Source organism: Bombina bombina, chromosome 4, assembly GCF_027579735.1.
Source record: "Bombina bombina isolate aBomBom1 chromosome 4, aBomBom1.pri, whole genome shotgun sequence".
NCBI lineage: Eukaryota > Metazoa > Chordata > Amphibia > Anura > Bombinatoridae > Bombina > Bombina bombina.
The window spans coordinates 14,614,171-14,630,200 of NC_069502.1; the positions used below are offsets into that span (position 1 = coordinate 14,614,171).

The following is a 16,030-nucleotide window of genomic DNA, read 5'->3' on the forward strand; positions in this document are numbered from 1 at the left end:
TTTATTCCAGCTCCTTTTAACTATTTCAAGTCTGTTCATCAACCCATGTTTTGTCTACTGAGACTTAACTTCATTACACAATATGGAATTTTTATAATTTTAAAATTGTATGCAAGATCTTTTTTGTTGTATTAATAACATAGTTTTTGTTTTTTGCTTTTATTTGATGCTACCCTGAGCTTTTAACATTTATGCAAATTTTATGTACATTTAAGATTAAATGTTTATTGCTTTTATATTCTGTCACTAATTGCTAATTTAGCTGTATTTATACAGCGCAACACTGGACTTTACCAGTGTGTTTAACCCCATGTGTGTGGGGGGGGGGGGGATATTAAACCCATAGTTATCTAGGGTTGCTTTAGAATGTCTCTTTAACTTATCTGCAAACTGCTGGAAGTGTCATTCTAGTGAGCCTACATCAATTTGTTATTTTGGAAACTGGAACTCGGTTAAAAAAGTTATGACATTAAAGGGAGAGTCAACACCAAAATATTTTTGTTTAAAAAGATAGACAGTGCCTTTACTACCCATTCCCCAGCTTTGCACAACCAACATTGTTATATTAATATACTTTATAAAATGTAAACCTCTAAATTTCTGCCTGTTTCTAAGTCGCTACAGACAGCCTCTTAATCACGTGCTTTTTTTTAGCTTTTAACAACAGGAGACTGCTTGTTCATGTGGACCATATAGATAACATTGTGCTCACACCCGTGGGTTGTGGATGACACCGCACTAACTGGATAAAATGCAAGTCAATAGATAATAAATAGCCATGTAATCAGGGGGTTGTCAAAAGAGGCTTAGATACACGTTAATTACAGAGGTTAAATGTATATTAAAATAACCACGTTGGTGGTGCAAAACTGGGGAATGGGTAATAAAGGGATTATCTATCTTTTTAAACAATAACATTTTTGGAGTTGACTGTCCCTTTTAACTGGTGATGTTCAACATAATTTCAGTGAGCTCTCTGTGGCTGAGCTTCTAGCAGTAAATAGTATGCCTGCATGACTGTCACTGTTGTAATTCCATACAATGCTAGGAGTTTGGCAAATAATGATAATATTACACAGAGCAAATAAACTATTTTATTAAGAATAACACCTGGTACATTATTATTATTATTATTATTATTATTATATTTACATGTTTATCAATATAATGTCAGCTTATCATTGAGAATATTTATAATCCGGAAAAAGCAAAGTGCCAGACTATAAATGGCGCTAATGATTGTCCATGGTAAATCACATTTACCAGAGAAGGGTTAGTGTGGCCGACATCGCTCTAGCACAACATATACTTCTTTCAATGGAGATCTTGAATGCACTAACTTGTGCTCATATTACAAGTTGAAAGTTATAGTTTGTGCTTAAGTGAAAACCGAAATTGCACTAGAACATTTAGCGTGACTTAAGACTTGAAGTAAAGTGTAAGGGTTAAATAAAAAGTTACACGAAATACATCAAAATCATACTAAAATAATGTATCACATTTATATATATATACACACACTTTTTAATAAAAAACAATTGAAATATTGATAAAAAGATTTTAAAAGGGTTAGAAAGAAATATTGTACATAGGAAAGTGTTTGACTGGAAAGGGCTCCAATGTGTACATACATACACATACACACACACACACACACACATATGGGAAAAGAGAAATCGATTCACTTTAAAATCATAAATTTCAACAATCTGAAAAACAATCTATTTCAAAATTCACATGTCTAAATATGTGTATGTGTGTGTGTGTGTGTATACTTGTGTATTTATCTGTTTAGATGTGTAAATATGTATTTATTTATTTATAAAATATTTTACCAGGAAGGATACATTGAGATTTCTCTCGTTTTCAAGTATGTCCTGGGTATATATAATTTTATCCCTCCCGGGTCAAATACTTTGAAATATGCAATATCATTTTTATTCATTTTGAAATATGTTTTAATGTGTTTTGATTAGAAATACTTTAAATTCCTATCTTTTTTTATTTTAAAATATATATTACTATATGTCTGTATATAAATTATCCATCTATATCTGTATATATTCATATATATGTATAGATATATAGTTTACAAAAAAATAATTCATAACATTTTCTTCTTTGTGATCCCTTCTCAGTTAAATACCTTGAAATATGCAATATCATTTTTATTCATTTTGAAATATGTTTTAATGTGTTTTGATTATTGTTTTTATTTTAAAATAGATATTACTATATGTCTGCATATAAAATATCTATTTATATCTGTATAGATATATATTTTACAAAAAAAATTAATATACTGTAAATATAGTAATATCTATTTAAAAATAAAAACATTTTCCTCTCTGTGTAGAACATAGGAAATTAAAGTATTCCTAAAGCACCTTTGATTTTAGCACAGTTGATCTCACGCACTGTTGGTTTACCACGCAAGTGATAACTTATAGGCATTTCTTCAGTGTGCCTCTTAGAAGTGTATTGGTAGAAGGAATTTGCTTGGTTGTGATATGTGAAGTTCTGAAGTTAGCGCACTTGAGTCTTTCGCTCTTGTGCTAACTTTTTGCTTTCAATTTGCAATACGCATGCTAATGCTGCCATTTTTTTTACTATAAGCACAGCTAACACTCGAGTGAAAAAAATGTGCAGATTGTAATCTGGCCCCAAGTGTATTATAATTAAATTATGTGCTTTGAGAAAGCCCAGATTCAAGCCAAAAATATTTATTAACATTTGTAAATTAATTGAATGCATTTGCATTATCTGTGTAGTAATTAGGACATTTTCTTTCCAGGGCCACTAATTATGACATCTTTTTGCACACTCACAACCTTTTCTTTATCTTCTACATACTGCTGCTGATTCATGCTACTGGGTAAGTCTCAATAAATGCAGCTATATATCTTTATTGCTTCCTATACATTGTTTTTGTTTTATATTACCAAACCATTGGTCATGTTTATAACTGTACAAATAATTTTGTCATTATTATACTATATTATATATTTTGTAATTATTATTTTATGGGCTTGTGCATTTATTCTTTTTGCACAAACTAAATTTGTCAGTATCCATTTGTTTTCTTTAAATTACGTTTAGGAGTTAAATATTTACCTATAGTGCATTGGAGAGCCGCGCTAATCCTGACACTTCTGCACAGAGCCCTGGGCCGTGCTAGTTTTAGGTTTAGCATGGTGGATCCAAGACCCTGTGTTAAAGGATAAGATCCTTGGGATCCGCATCACTAAGCCTCCTATTATAGCAGCTCGGTGCTCTTTGAAGAAGGGTCAGGATAAGTGCGGCTCTCCAGAGGTAAGTATAACACTCTAGATGAACTTGTTCACTTGTAGCAAAGGAACATATACATTTGTTTAGCGAAAACAAATGTAAATGTTTTACGAATATTCAGTATTTGTTTAATTTAAAACTATAGGGGCAGCAGACAAATATTTAGAAAAACTAATTTTTTCAGAATATTCGTTCCAAAAGATTCAGAAAAACCAAATTTTTTGGTGCTGCACAACTTTATTATTTGGTAGATTTCTGGCTTTTTCTCTATTGTATGTAAAGATTTGTGTGTATTACTTCCCCACCATTATCCATTGCCTTAAAGTCTTCCATTTTTAGTTAGCTGCACAGTGCTTCTTAGACATTAACTATTCAGTGTTACTTTCATGTCACTGACTTGTGTTAAAGAATATGATATGTGTTAAAGAAAATGAAAGGGACATGATCATGAATTCAAGAACCAGAGGAAAAACCAAACAGGAACTCAGGCAAGGTCAGAAGCACTAACAGACTGGTAGAACCACAATGTCAGGGCAGGGAGTGGTCTGTGAGGCTGCCTTTTATAACATTGCTGATGAGGTAACTGCCTGCAGCTGGTAGGTAAGTGGAGCTTCAGAGCACAACTAGTGCAGGTAACAGCACAGAGAAACTCTCAGCCTGAGCCAGAGGTGCTTTGCTTGGGATAAACTAACAGGCAAATAAAGGAACTTTCAGCATTAAGTTTTTTTTATACTTCATGACTGAAAGTCCCCTTTATTTAGAGCACTGGTAAATACAAGCTATTCAAAAACACTAGGAGCAATATTTATCATTTATGTTCTCCAATATTTGTGCATGCAAAATAATCCCTTTATCATTTAAAAATGCGCCCAAAAACCAGGCAAGCCTGACTCTCCTACTCATTTCATGTTCATCTAGGTGCACAGGTGCCCCAAAAAAGAGTTACATTTTATTGTTGCAGTTGTATTTTCTATATTCTACCTTATCAGTTACTTATTCATAATTTTATTGCGCCTTTGGAGAACACAAAGTTCTCCTACAAATATGTGCACTGGAGTTCTCCATACTGTGACGCACAACATTAAAAATAATTTCTCTTTCAGCTCTTGTACACATCTATCTCCATGAAGTACTTTTTGATTTTAGCAGAAATATCTATGGTAATCACAGTGGTAAAAAAGTATATTAACATAACAGTGTTGCCTATGCGGATGAGGGATGGGTAATAAAGGGATTAGCTATCTTTTAAAACAATGCAAATTTAAAATTAGACTGTCCCTTTGAAACAAATGCCATTCTGAAGATAGTGGAAGTTTACTGAAGGGGAGTTTACTTTAAATTGTCTTTTTACACATTAGTACACTAATATTGAAAAATATGTGCCCAAAAAAGGTGCAAAAAAAAAAGTACCAAATTACCTTTTTTTCTTTTATGTTTTTTAGCAAGAGTCTATGAGCTAGTGACGTATGGGATATACAATCCTACCAGGAGGGGCAAAGTTTCCCAAACCTCAAAATGCCTATAAATACACCTCCCACCACAACCACAACTCAGTTTTACAAACTTTGCCTCCTATGGAGGTGGTGAAGTAAGTTTGTGCTTGATTTTTATGTTTTCTTCTATGATAAGCGCTTCTAAGCATTCTGAAGCCCAATTCCTCTCAGAGTACAGTGTTTATCAGAGGAATGTGAAGAGAGTATCGCCTATTGATTTTTATGGTTTCTCTCACGGGAAATCTTTTCAAGGGTTCTCTGTTATTGGTCGTAGGGATTCACCTTTTCAGATTGACGATATATTCTTATACCATTACCTCTGCTGATAGTTTTCAGTACTGGTTTGGCTATCTGCTATATGTGGATTGGTGTCTTTCAGTAAGTATGTATCATTATTTAAGACACTCTCAGCTATGGTTGGTGCTTTATGTATTTTTATAAAGTTCTAAATATATGTGTTTACTTATATTTGCCATGAGTCAGGTCTATGTATATTTCCCTTTGCAGTTTAGCAGTTTCAGTATGGGAATCATGTTTTAGGAAATTATTTTTTCAATATTTTCTTACCTGGGGTTTAGTCTTTTTTTCCTAATTGACTGTTTCTCCTTAAAAATGTGCAGGCAAATCTATGCTTGTGAGGGCGCAAAATTTATTGCGTCATTCTCGGCGCGAGAATTTTTTTTCGCGTGAATGATGATGCAAGTTCATAATTTCCTGCGTCTTAGTTGACTCCAGGTTGTTTGGCGTGAAGTTGTGTCTGTTATGACGCGAGTTGGGTCATTTCCGGATGTTTTTGACGCCAAACAATTTTTATACTTCCTTTTGCGTTGTGCGTCATACTTGGTGCCAAAAAAATGTGGTTTTATTTTACCCCAATTCCTATATGCTCCTTGCCTTCTTTATGCTCAGAGGGCTATGCTACTTGTTTTTTTGCCTATTTTAGCATTTGCATTTTTTCCCATTCCTGAAACTGCTATATGAGGAAATAAGATATTTTTGTTTAAATGTTATTTTTTCTTTTACATATAACAAGATCTGTCAATCTGATCCTGTCTCAGAAGCTGCTGTAGGAACCTAGCTGCCTGAACACAGTTCTACCAAAACTAAGTGTATCTGTTGTAAGATAGCAGAGCTTGACGGCCCGTGTTTCTGGCGAGTCTTCAGACTCGCTAGAAACACAAGATATGGAGTCTAAAGACCGCTGCTCCATAACCCTGTCCGCCTGCTCTGATGAGGCGGACAGGAATCGCCGCAATTAAACACGATCGAATACGATCGGGTTGATTGACACCTCCCTGCTGGCGGCTGATTGGCCGCGAGTCAGCAGGGGGCGGCGTTGCACCAGCAGCTCTTGTGAGCTGCTGGTGCAATGCTAAATACAGAGAGCGTATTGCTCTCCGCATTCAGCGAGGTCTTGCGGACCTGATCCGCACTATCAGATCAGGTCCGCAAGACCTTTCTTAAATAGGCCTCTATATCTCCGCTGTAGTATGTAACGGTTGTCATGATAAGCTTTTGGATGCCAAAAATGTTAGAACTAGTAGAGTATCTTTTGTTCCTTCAACATCTAATGTACATGATACCCCTGTTGATATGAAATTTTTTATTCCTGATGCGATACAGAAGGCTATGTCTGCTATTCTGCCTTCTAATAAACGTAAAAGGTCTTTTAAAACTTCTCATGATACTGATAAATTTTGTAATGACCGACAACATTCTGATATATCCACTTCTGATGAGGATCTCTCTGACTCAGAAGATCCTGCTTCAGATATTGACATTGATAAATCAACTTATCTTTTTAAGATTGAGTATAATTGTTCTTTGTTGAAAGAAGTATTGGTTACTTTGGATATTGAGGAGTCTAGTCCTCTTAATAACAAATCCAGTAAATGTTTAAATTCTGTTTATAAACCTCCTGTGTTTACTCCTGAGGTTTTCCCTGTTCCTGATGCTATTTCTGATGTGATTGCTAAGGAATGGTCTAAGCCTGGTACTTCTTTTTTTCCTTCTTCTATGTTTAAAAGGTTGTACCCTTTGCCAGTGGCTAATTTAGATTTTTGGGAAAAAGTCCCTAAGGTTGATGGGGCTATTTCTACTCTTTCCAAGCGTACTACTATTCCTATGGAAGATAGTACTTATTTTAAGAATCCTTTAGATAGGAAAATTGAATCTTATCTAAGGAAAGCTTAATTACATTTTGGCTATATTCTCAGACCTGCCATTGCTATCACTGATGTTGCGGCTGCTTCGACTTTTTGGTTGGATAGCTTAGCACAACAGGAAAAAGATTCTGATTTGTCTAGCATTGTTCGTTTGCTTCAATATGCTAATCATATTGATCTGTGATGCTATTTTTGATATTATCAAGATTGATGTTAAAAATATGTCTTTGGCTACTTCCATTTGGCCTAGCGACAGCTCCAAGAATATTTTCGAAGGTTCTCGGTGCCCTTCTATCTGTAATCAGAGATCAGGGTATTGCGGTGTTTCCTTTATTTGGACGATATCTTGGTTAAAGCTTTTGATTCACAAGGCTGATTTGGAGGTGGGACAGTCTCCGCCTCAGAAAATTACTGCTCATTCTACTAGATCAGTCGCCACTTCTTGGGCTTTTAAGAATGAAGCTTCAGTTGATCAGATTTGCAAAGCAGCAACTTGGTCTTCTTTGCATACATTTACAAAATTTTACCATTTTGATGTATTTGCTTCTTCTGAAGCAGTCTTTGGTAGAAAAGTTCTTCAGGCAGCTGTCTCAGTTTGATTCTTCTGCTTATGATTTAAAGGGACAATGAACACAATTTTTTTCTTTTGTGATTCAGATAGAGCATGCAATTTTAATCAACTTTCTAATTTACTCCTATTAACAATTTTTCTTCGTTCTCTTGCTTTCTTTATTTGAAAAAGAAGGCATCTAAGCTATTTTTTTGGTTTAGGACCATGGAAAGCACTTGTTTATTGGTAGGTGAATTTACCCACCAATTGGCAATAACAACACAGTGTGTTCACCAAAAATGGGCCGGCATCTAAACTTACATTCTTGCATTTCAAATAAAGATACCAAGATAATGAAAATAATTTGATAATAGGAGTAAATTAGAAAGTTGCTTAAAATTGCATGCTCTATCTGAATCACGATAGAAAAAATTTGGGTTCAGTGTCCCTTTAAGTTTTTTTTTATAAATTTATGAGAAAGACTTATTTTTTTGTGTGGATTTAATTTTTTCAGCAGAAATAGTTGTTTTTATTTTATCTCTCCCTCTCTAGTGACTCTTCTGTGGACTTCCACATCTTGGGTATTTCTATCCCATACGTCACTAGCTCATGGACTCTTGCCAATTACATGAAAGAAAACATAATTTATGTAAGAACTTACCTCAGAAATTAATTTCTTTCATATTGGTAAGAGTCCATGAGGCCCACCCTTTTCCCTGGTTATGATTTTTGTATAAAAGCACAATTATATTTCCAGTTCCTCTTTTTGTATGCTTTTTTACTCCTTATTTTATCACCTTACTACTTGGCTATTCGTTAAACTGAGTTGTGGGTGTGGTGGGAGGTGTATTTATAGGCATTTTGAGGTTTGGGAAACTTTGCCCCTCCTGGTAGGAATGTATATCCCATATGTCACTAGCTCATGAACTCTTGCCAATATGAAATAAATGAATTTATCAGGTAAGTTCTTACATAAATTATGTTTTTTTTATTTATATGGGTGCTTCTATAGCTAACTAAACTTATTTCAACTATAAATTAAGCACATTTTATTCTTCGAGACAGGTGAGATTTATCATTAATTTGCCTCAGCTCGCCTTTGAAAAAGCGTGAAAAAATACTACAATTTGTATGATAAATTTGAGTGCACTGGTGCGCCTCCCCAAAGGCGAATGCATAGAAGAATAGAAAGGAGAATTCTCCAAGCTCTTGATAAATCTTGCTCTATGATTTGCAATACATTTTTGTTTTAAAAATATTAAGACTTGGCAAATATGTTAAAGTGATGGTAAACTCTCCCCTTTTTAAAATCAGATCTGGAATGTAAGCGCTATTTTAGATGGAGTTTAATTCATTAGCTGTAATGAAGATGCAGTATAACATGCTTTTTAGTATAGATATGAAATTCAAATACTGCATGCTCCTCTGCCCACTTCAAAAGTAAAATTTTCTGTGAGCTAACAGATTGAATTGTTGTCCAATCAGCACTCTCCCCATATGGCACTTTTGTTGTAGCTAGAGCATTGATTGGAGAGTAATTCAATCATTTAGCTGACAGGAAAATTGACATTTGAAGTGGGTGGTGTAACGTGGGGTATTTGAATTTCATATCTATATTAATAACTAAGTTATAGCGCATCTACATTGCACATGATGAATAAAACTCCCATCTAAAATAGCACTTACATTCCAGATCTGATTTTAAAAAGGGGAGAGTTTACCATCACTTTAAATGCAAATGCTAGTCTATATTTATGTAAAATAACTATTATCTTTCTGATTACACTACTGTCCTTTATTTCTGAAGGTACTATGTATACAAATATATTAAAATGATATAAAAGTACCTTTAGGTTGCATGCATGAGCTGTATTATGACGTAAATATTGTGTAAATTACATAATATATTGTTGTTTAGACCTTGTTCCACTCCATCTCCAACCAGACCCATTTTGCAGATACAAATATACAATTATTAAAAAATACAAACTAGTCCGAAATCTAAACCTTTTCTGGTCCCAAGCAGTTTGGATAAAGTATTTTGTACTACCTTCTGCAATACTTTGTTTTGTAATCTAAATCATCTTTAATTCAGGCTTACAGGGCTTCTCTATATCCTGGAGTGAATTTACAACTAATATATAAATTATATTTAAAGAAATGACCTGGCACATATTTAAAGATTAAAGATGATGTTTTTTTAATTGTACATTAGTAGGAGTATCATCAACCTTTCATTGTTTCTTTACAATTTAGACTACAGTGAAAAGTGCTTTAGGGTCAAAGGCAATCAATGTCACACATGCTGCGCTTGTTAAAACATACACTGCTCAGAGGAGAGAATCCTGCAGGGATTAGAGCATTCAATTGAGAAGATGCTTTTATAAATTGTTGCAAACTATAATATCAATAGGTAGGAATCCTAATGATATCTAGAGGAAGTAATGCAGTCGCCCTGATCCCTGTAGTAATAGCAAGTCTAATAAATGGATTTTCGTGGATGTGTGTAATTTGTTTCTTTTGTACACCACATGGGTCAACATTCTCATAATGTACATTTGGTGTTCTGTTTACTTTGTATTTGGAAAGTTTGATTTAAAGGAATATTAAAGTATTTCATTATATATGAATAGTAAATATAATTCATTAAGCACTGCATTGTAAATATACAGTGTGAAGTATATGGTTTTAAACAGTTTAAAGGGACATTAAAGGGACTTGAATCTTAAATAGTTTCTTTAAATTTCAGATAGAGTATACGATTATAAAATAGTTTCAGGAAAACCAAATAAAGTTCTGAATCAAGGATATGTCTGTGTCCTCTGGATGAGTTTTTCAGCTTGTTAGCATTCCTCAGTGAGATCCCATAAAAAAGGAAACAGAAAATTGCAACATAGTGTGAATCTGTAATGGCACTTTGAGGAAGTAGTTGTTTTGTAACAAATGACTACTCACATTTGTTGGAGCTTTCCACTAAGCTCAAGGATATGCGCACTCCCACTTTATACTGATGGGAAAACAGTACACTAGGCAAAACTTGGATACAAATTTATTTTAAAATATATAAAAGCGTCACTTAAGCCTTGATAACACCACAATGTAAGGGTACAAAAGCAGATATGCTGTAACAAATGCTTCAAATCGCCAAACTTGCAAAGAGGTAAATGGATCAGCAGGAGTGTGACCGCTGAAACCAAAACCTTTTTAGTAGCAAGACAATAGCGCTAAGCCCCCAGGTGTCCAGGCTAGTGTAGAGACGCAATAAAACTCAATATAGAACAGTTCAGTTCCGACGTACGTTTCGCTGGTATGCTTTGTCAAGGAATGTTAGTGCGCATGTCCAAGAGTCCTTTTAAACAATCCATTGATGAGTTTCTGCCAGGTTTGTGGTTACATCCTCCATTTTGGAAGTTGGCATTTAGGTAATTTGTCATTAAACAACTAGTATGTTTTTCAAATTCTTTCAGTTTTATACATTTTGTTGATATATGCATAGATGTTAAGATGGATAACCAGAATTGGTAAATTATGCATTATAATGTTATATCATTATACATATATGCAAAACTTCAAAAAGCATAATCACATTGTGCCTGCAATCAGTGTCTATACTGATGACAGATGACATATGTAGGTATTTGTTTTCTTTAACCCCTTAATGTGAAGGTATTAGTTATATTTTTTTTTTTTTTTGTGATGTTACTGACTATATGTCCTACGGACCATAGTTAAACTACTAGCCTTATCATAAACCTAGTTGTGTCGCAATGTTTTTAAAAATAGATTTTATTTGTTAGCATGTAACATGTTTAAAAACATATATTGTACTTTTGTGTGTTTGCGCTGAAAAGTTATGATAGGATGTTGAGGTTACTGTTTCTAACTATGTGTTTAATTTTACATTTGGGGTTCCATATATTGAAAATAAGTTCGTGAAACATTCTAAAACTATTTAGCACTGATAATATGTGTGGACAACAAAAAAAAAAAAAATTAAGAAAAATTAAAAAAAAAAAAAAAAAAATTAAAAAATCAGGATAGATCTGAACAGTGGGAAAGAGAAGAAAATAATTGGCAACAACCTAGAAATCCTTTTAAAAATCATAAAGAACAATATCCAAAAGAAACCACCACCCATAATAGATTTGGAGCTTTAGCAAGATATAACTCAGAAGAGGAGGAGGTTTTTATAGAGGCTGGAAAAAGAAAATACACAAGAACGGATTCAGAGCTGTTCAACAAAAGACGCAAAAACATGGACAGAACGGATTACTAAGTAATAAACACAATAATAAACAAATAAATAAAAAAGATAATGGTATTTTCAATCTGTCGAGTACCACACTATCAGAAGCCCAAACCTCTGTCTTAAACAAAGGGCTAAATTTTGCTCCCAGTTACAGAATGAATAAATTTGAAGCCTTTATAGGAATTCAGAAGTTTATTAGAAATCTATGCATAAAAAAGTTTTTTACTAACAATCCCATAATCAGTAACAGTTCTATAGAAATAAATAAATAAATATAAACATATAGAGGTACATAAAAAGTCCTCCTTTAATCCCACACAGTGCAAATCAGCACCTATGGAGACATTCTTAGAACTAGTACATAGGGATATTAAAAATATGAAAATTAATTATGGTTCCAATCTCACTAAACTAGAACAAACAGCCTTGGCAGATTTAAAAATGAATGATAAGATAGTCATAAAGCCCGCGGACAAGGGCGGAGGGACAGTTATCATGGATAAAACTAAATACAATGAGGAATGTCTTAGACAACTTAAAAACACTGAGGTATATATCGAACTTGATAGTAATCCAATAATAAAATTTAAAAAAAGACTTGAACTTCACTTGGAAAAAGGCTTAAAAACAGGCATTGTGAATAAAAAAGAATATCAATATATCTACAACCAATTTCCAAAAACTCCCACTTTTTATATACTGCCGAAAATACACAAGGATCCATCTAACCCCCCGGGTAGACCCATAGTGTCAGGGGTTAATTCCCTCACAAGCAATTATCGGCATATATAGACCAATTTTTACAGACTTATGTCGTAAAGACAAAATCATATCTGAAAGATACCTTAAGTATCCTTAACCATTTAGAAAAACTCGAGTGGAATCCAAATTGGTGGTTGGTGACTAGTGATGTCACATCACTTTATACCATAATAGACAAAAATCTTGGCATAGCTTCAGTAAAAAACATCCTAGAAAAAGATGACTCTTTGGATAAAAAACAACTTGAGTTTATATTAGACAGCATAGCTATAATTCTAGAAACCAACTACTTTTGGTTCAACCACCAATACTATTTGCAAGTAGGAGGCACAGCGATGGGCACCAGATTTGCGCCCAGCTATGCCAATTTATATATGGCCAATTGGGAAAATCAATATATTTACAACTCTAGCTGGGCGCAATATCTGGTGTCTTATCATCGCTACATAGATGACCTTTTCTTCATATGGTCAGGAAGTGAGAACCAATTACTTGAATTCATGGAATATTTGAAAACAAATGAGTTCAAAGTAGCTCTAACTTGGAATTATAGTCAAACCAAGGTAGAATTTTTAGACCTTGAAATATACATTGAGAATGAAATGTTGAAGTCGAAAAACTTTTTTAAAAGCATAGACGTAAACAATTACATAAGCCTCGAAAGTTGTCATCAAAAACATTGGCTTAAAAATGTCCCCAAAGGTCAATTCGTTCGACTGAGACGTAATTGTAAAGAACAAGATATGTATAAGGTTCAATCTCAAATCCTAAAAAAACGTTTTTTAGAGAAAAATTATCCAGCTAATTTTCTAGATGAAAAAATAGAAGAAGTAACCAACATGGACAGGTCAGATTTATTAAAATATAAAATCAAAAATAAGAAATTCACTGATGATAAACTAGCAAATAGACTTATCTTCCAACATAGCACGCAGAGTGGAGAACTTAGGAACATCATACAAAAACACTGGGGAATTCTCACAAGAGATGCAGCATTAAATGAATTTTTAGGCGATGGACCTAACATAATTTTTAGAAAGGTTCCCAATCTTAAGTTTCAACTATCCCAATGTATTAAAGAAGTAGACAACAACAAAGTAAAAAATTGGTTGCTACCATCTGAAATGGGTTTTAGAAAGTGTCAATTCTGCAATGCTTGCAAATTTATGAAAAAAACTCCAAAATTCTGTAAAAAAATTTTTCTGGAGATAATAAAAGGGAGTACAGTATAGATCAATTTATTACTTGCAATAGCAAAAACGTAATTTACATGTTACGATGCTCATGCAATTTAATCTATATAGGGCGTACCTCTAGACTTCTAAAAATCACTTTGATAAAAAGCACAATAGAAATGTAAAGGATTTGGAATTTCTGGGCATTAGGAAATTAGAACAGAATTGGAAGGGAGGAGACACACAGAATAGATTGGGACAATTGGAAATGAAGTGGATCCATATTATGGATAGCTTCATACCCAATGGTCTTAATAAAGATTTTGAAATCCATCACTTTTTGTGAAAGTTATTTATAAGTACAGCTACGAAGGCTATAAAATCTATATATGTCTTTTTTAATTTTTTTTTTTTTTTTTTTTTTAATTAATTTTTTTAAATTTTTTTAATTTTTTTTTTTTAATTTTTCTTAATTTTTTTTTTTTTTTTTTTGTCCACACTTATATTATCAGTGCTAAATAGTTTTAGAATGTTTCACGAACTTATTTTCAATATATGGAACCCCAAATGTAAAATTAAACACATAGTTAGAAACAGTAACCTCAACATCCTATCATAACTTTTCAGCGCAAACACACAAAAGTACAATATATGTTTTTAAACATGTTACATGCTAACAAATAAAATCTATTTTTAAAAACATTGCGACACAACTAGGTTTATGATAAGGCTAGTAGTTTAACTATGGTCCGTAGGACATATAGTCAGTAACATACAAAAAAAAAAAAAAAAAAATATAACTAATACCTTCACATTAAGGGGTTAAAGAAAACAAATACCTACATATGTCAACTGTCATCAGTATAGACACTGATTGCAGGCACAATGTGATTATGCTTTTTGAAGTTTTGCATATATGTATAATGATATAACATTATAATGCATAATTTACCAATTCTGGTTATCCATCTTAACATCTATGCATATATCAACAAAATGTATAAAACTGAAAGAATTTGAAAAACATACTAGTTGTTTAATGACAAATGACCTAAATGCCAACTTCCAAAATGGAGGATGTAACCACAAACCTGGCAGAAACTCATCAATGGATTGTTTAAAAGGACTCTTGGACATGCGCACTAACATTCCTTGACAAAGCATACCAGCGAAACGTACGTCGGAACTGAACTGTTCTATATTGAGTTTTATTGCGTCTCTACACTAGCCAGGACACCTGGGGGCTTAGCGCTATTGTCTTGCTACTAAAAAGGTTTTGGTTTCAGCGGTCACACTCCTGCTGATCCATTTACCTCTTTGCAAGTTTGGCGATTTTAAGCATTTGTTACAGCATATCTGCTTTTGTACCCTTACATTGTGGTGTTATCAAGGCTTATGTGACGCTTTTATATATTTTAAAATAAATTTGTATCCAAGTTTTGCCTAGTGTACTGTTTTCCCATCAGTATAAAGTGGGAGTGCGCATATCCTTGAGCTTAGTGGAAAGCTCCAACAAATGTGAGTAGTCATTTGTTACAAAACAACTACTTCCTCAAAGTGCCATTACAGATTCACACTATGTTGCAATTTTCTGTTTCCTTTTTTATGGGATCTCACTGAGGAATGCTAACAAGCTGAAAAACTCATCCAGAGGACACAGACATATCCTTTATTCAGAACTTTATTTGGTTTTTCCTTTTATGATTTTTGTTATCACATTTATTTCACATTTTTTTCTTTGTGATATTCGGTATATTTATTGTAATAAAAATAGTTTCAGATTTACTTCTATGATCAAATTTGCTTCATTCTCATGTTATTCTTTGTTGAAGAGATATTTTGATAAGTGACATGCACATGTCTTCAGCACTACATGACAGGAAGTAGTGCTGCCACCTGGTGGCAGCACTACTTTAATTGTTGAAAAACTGCTGCAGACATATGCACACTCCTGAGCCTGCCTTCCTGCTTTTCAACAAAGTATAACAAGAAAACAAAAGAAAATTTTTATAATAGAAGTAAATTGGAAAGTTGTTAAAAATTGTATGTTCTATCATAACTATGAAAGAAAAAAAAATGGTTTTTATGTCCCTTTAAGCTGCTGAACACAATTTAATCAGAATGGTGACCTACTGAACATGTTATTGGTTTTGCTCCTTTACAGAGCCCCTTTTATTATTTTACCTTTTACTTAGCCGGTTGGTGAAGCTTCGCAAATACGGTGATGTTGCTGGCGTTTTCACAGCTTTATTGTGCACTTTAGTTTAGCACACAATACAGAGTGGGAGGTTTGCAATTTTTATACAACGTTTAAAAACAAATATAAAAAGGCCACAAAAATAATATAG

The 16,030-nt window shown here is 33.4% G+C and overlaps 1 long non-coding RNA gene across 1 annotated transcript in view; it reads left to right on the forward strand.

The window, feature by feature from the left end:
* The first annotated feature begins 2,797 nt into the window (after positions 1 to 2,797).
* Positions 2,798 to 16,030, forward strand: part of LOC128655215 (uncharacterized) — an 84,151-nt gene continuing 70,918 nt past the window's right edge. The window contains exon 1 of the long non-coding RNA XR_008401726.1: positions 2,798 to 2,875. This is a non-coding gene — a long non-coding RNA (uncharacterized LOC128655215). The remainder of the gene's footprint in view (positions 2,876 to 16,030) is intronic.